Source organism: Lontra canadensis, unplaced genomic scaffold (genome assembly GCF_010015895.1).
Source record: "Lontra canadensis isolate GAN:19392208 unplaced genomic scaffold, GSC_riverotter_1.0 scaffold16, whole genome shotgun sequence".
NCBI lineage: Eukaryota > Metazoa > Chordata > Mammalia > Carnivora > Mustelidae > Lontra > Lontra canadensis.
Window position 1 is genome coordinate 5,105,870 of NW_022631010.1, and position 4,580 is coordinate 5,110,449.

Sequence of the window (4,580 nt, forward strand, 5' to 3'; positions counted from 1 at the left end):
CAGTGCCCACCCAGTAAGTTTGTTGTTACTGCATTTTTCGGGTTTAGAATTTCCATCTGGTTTTTCTTTATATCTTCTTCTTCTCTGTTGAAATTTTCTTTTTCTGTTTCAGGTCTATTCATGGTTGCTCACAGAAGCTTTTCTTTTTCTTCCTTTCTTTCTTCTTTTTTGGGGATAGCTACTTTAAAATCCTTGTCAGATAATCCCAACATCTGTGCCATCTTAATGTTAGCATCAGTTGTATTTTGTTTGTTTGGTTGGTTTTGTTTTGTGGTTATTTTTGTTTGTTTGTTTTTTTAATTAAGAGAAGCGCTGTGCCCAATGCGGGGCTCGAATTCATGGCCCTGAGATTAAGAGTCACTCACTGGGCTGACTGAGCCAGCCAGGCACCAGATGTTAGCCATCCCTTCATTGTCCTTTTTCATTCCAGTTCAGGCTTCTTCTGGCTTTTGGTATGACACATACTATTTGATTTTATCCTGGACTTTTTGGGTATTATATTAGGAGTCACTGGTTCCTTTTTAAAACTATGTTAGTATGTATTCAACTTGTTCAAGTTCAGAATGAGCACCATGGCTCACTTTTGTGGTCTGTGAACTGGAATGTCAGTTTAGTTTAAAATCAGTACAATTTTGGTCTGCCGTGCTGTGCTACCCGGAGGCTGTCCTGAAACAGTACGGTATTCCACATCGTAGTTGAGTTCTCAAGCTTTCACTATGTTAGTTCTGGTGGGTTGCACACATAGGTCACTTGTGGGTGGGTGTACCCTGCACTTCATATACAAATTGAAGCAATCTCTTTTTGTAGCTCCCTCTTGTCTGTAATCCTCCCCACATGCTCCAGCTGTGAGAGGGTGGGTGCTGCCTCTTTGTCACCTTTGCTTAGTGCAGTGCAAGGGTGCCAACAGGGCCCTACCCTGTTGTCACAGCACTCCATGAGGATGGGAGGGAAAGGGGATTCTCGCTGATCACACTTGTGCAGAGTGGGGCTGACTGACAGAGCTCCACATCACAGTCATCACTAGAAAGGAGAGCGAGGACTACCCAGACGGTAGAGCACAGCTGGGATGGTGGGCAAGCTCCACACCACAGTCTCCCCAAAGCCTGCTGGAGAGGATGGGCTGTGGCTTATTTCATGGTGTTTGCCCGGAACAAAGCAAGCATTGTCAAAAAGTCTTTCACTGCTGTCGCTCCCAGCCCTTTGACCCCCTACCTAGAAAGTGGGCTTTCATTGGGACTTTGTGCTTTGGGTATGATTTTAGGTTTGGCTTTCTCTGGTGCCCAGGCTGGGATCTAGTTAAGTAATAAAGCCCACAAGGACTCCCAGCTGTGTCATCGCTTGAGACCCAAGTTGTCTACACAGTTCTTTTTCCCACCATCATGGAAGTCCGATAGTTACTTTATGTATTTTGTCAAGTTTTTGGTTGTAGTAAGTGGAAGGAATAGGGTAGAATCTACTGACTCATCTTGTCTGGAAATGGAAGCCCCATGTACTTTTTTAAAGTCAACTTTTTTTTTTAAAGATTTTATTTATTTATTTGAAAGACAGAGATCACAAGTAGGCAGAGAGGCAGGCAGAGAGAGAGAGAGGAGAAAACAGGCTCCCTGCTGAGCAAAGAGCCAGATGCGGGGCTCGATCCCAGGACCCTGGGATCATGACCTGAGCCTAAGGCAGAGGCTTTAACCCACTGAGCCACCCAGGCGCCCCCTATAGTCAACTTTTTGAGGTATAATGTACATGCAATAAAACATACCCATTTCAAGTGTACATTTCCTTGAGTTTCAACAAAGGCACATACCCATGTAAGCACAGTCAAAATATATAACATTCCCATCTCCCCAAAAGGTTCCCTTGTGCCCCTTCCCAAGCAATCCCCCCCATTCCAGGCCTCAGACAAACACTGATCGATGTCACTATGGATTAGACATGTCTTTTTCAGAGTTTCAGATAAAATCACACAGAATGTATTTTTTTTTTTAAGATTTATTTATTTGAGAGACAGTAACTGAGATACCAAGAGAGCACAAGCAGGGAGGAGAGGGAGACAACCAGGCTCCATCCCAGGATCCTGGGATCATGACCTGAGCTGAAGGCAGACGCTTAACTGACTGAGCCACCCAGTTGCCCCCAGAATGTATTTTTTTGATAAAAGTCTGCTGCCTTTTGTTCAGTTATCTTTGAGATTCATGTGTATCACCAAGTGTATCAGCAGTTCATTCCTTCTCATTGCTGAGTAGGGTTCCATGATATTTTTGTGTATGCTTTTCTTCAGATTGTCGCCCTCCTCTGCTCTAGAGACAACGGACCACAGTACCTCCCTGCCACAACCACTGCTGTGTTTCTGCTCTCAGAGCTCCTTCTCTTTGATCCAGGAGAGGAAAAGCTTGATGCATCACATAGTACTTACTTTAAGGGATGGGTAGGATATTATTTCAGGATAAAAAGATGGTTTCTTCTGGATTTAGCTCCATTGATCTGCTCTGTCATACACTTACTAATCACATGCTCAGACCAAGGTATATGAAAACAGTCATTGTCTTGACAGGGCGTTTTAGGGGTTTGTAACTTTGGTCTTACATTGCTGTGTCCTCTGAATTAGTAATAGGAATATGGACATGCTTTTCATTTTATGTAAGGATAACTATCCTATCACAGTGATGCGTAACTAACGCCATCCCTCCATGTTGAATTCCTGGTGGCTTGTGATGAACTGGGTACCTCAGCAAACAGTCTTATCCACATCCTCAGGTTCTCGGTTTTTCTGTGCAACCCATGCACTCATACAAATTCCATAAAAGAAATTTGGTACTTTAGGCAATCAGCAGATTCACTTTGTGATGGCAAGGGACACAGTAGCTAAGGGATGACCTGTAACCTGACCTTGTAGATTCTCTCCTGGCTAGTTACATTTACAAAGTGGATACATGCTTTCTCTGATGGCTGTCTTCTCAAAATTCTGCATTCAGACTCACAAATGAAGTGCAAAGTGGTTATTATATAAGAAAACAAGGCCAGTTTTCTTTCCTACCAGTGCAAGTTTGGAAATATTCTTTTAAAAAAGATGACTGAATATTTCCCATTTAGCAAAGTCTTAAGGTAAATAGATGGTTGCCAGGTTTCTAGTTACACTGGTTTCTGCACTATCTATCTGTTCAGGCACAAGCTCCTTTTAAAATGTGCCTAGTCAGAATTTCTTCATATACTGCAACCAAAACAACATATTGCAACAGATGGAATGCAGAAGTAGATGTGAGAACTCAGCTGTCTTCTATTAAGCCAGGCATTAAAGAGATTTGCAAAAAAAATGTAAAATAATGACACTCTTTTCTTTTTTATTTTTTTAGAGAGTGGAGGGAGAAAGAGCATGGGTGGGGGGCACAGAGGGAGAGAGAGAATCTCAAGCAGGCTCCAGGCTCAGCACTGAGCCCGACACAGGGCTCAGTCTCCCAATCCTGAGATCATGACCTAAGCTGAAATCAAGAGTTGGACACTTAAGTGAATGAGCCACCCAGGCGCCCTATTGCTAGTCTTTACTAAGTTTTGTGAGAAAATATATTTGTTGAAAATTGAGCTGTCAGAAAAATAATTCAAGAAAAACTTTCAAACTACATTTCCAGATTAAAGAAACTTTCTTTTTTAAAATTTTTTAAAAAAGATTTTATTTATTTATTTGAAAGAGAATGAGTGAGAGAGAGCATGAGAGAGGAGAAGGTCAGAGGGAGAAGCAGACTCCCCAAGGAGCTGGGAGCCTGATGCAGGACTCAATCCTGGAAGTCCGGGATCATGACCTGAGCCGAAGGCAGTCGCTCAACCAACTGAGCCACCCAGGCGCCCAAAGTTACTTTCTAAATGCCCAGTATAGTAAGTGCAAAAGAGGAGGAGATAAAAAAAAAGAAGACCGACACATGGCCATATTATGAAATTTCATTATACCATAGATTAGCAGAAGATCTTGAAAGATTTCAGAGGAATAAAAGCAATCACATATAAGGAAACAAATCAAAATGGCATCACCCTTCCCACCACCACCAGAAAGTAGAAGACAATGCAGAAATGCCTTCATTCTTAGGGAAAATAATAAGCAACCTACAATAATATTCTCAACTAAACTATCACTCAAGCATGAGGGTAGAAGAGAGACATTTTTGGATATCACGTGGTACAGTATGATAGTGATGGTCCCCAGCAAGTCACAACTCCCTTTTACCATACCGCTTTGTGATGTGACTTTGCTGTTCCTCCCAGTGACAGGAGTCTGTTTCTTTCCCACTTGAGTCTGGTCTGGTCGAGTGACTTGTTTTAACCAACAGAACATGGCAGAAGTGACACTGTGTGAGTTCCACAGCCAAGGCTTTAAAGAAGACTTCACACATCCCCTCTCATCTTCTGGGTCAGAGATCACTGTGGAACTGACACCATGTTGGGAAGGTGGGGCACACCTACTGAGGATGAGGCCACATGAGAAGATATCTAAAAGTGAGGCATCAAGACAAAGCAGTCTATTGAGAAATTCTTAGAACACCTTAATGGTGTCTCCTAGTAGACCGTCATTTTCTTCAGAATTGTTTATATATTATGTA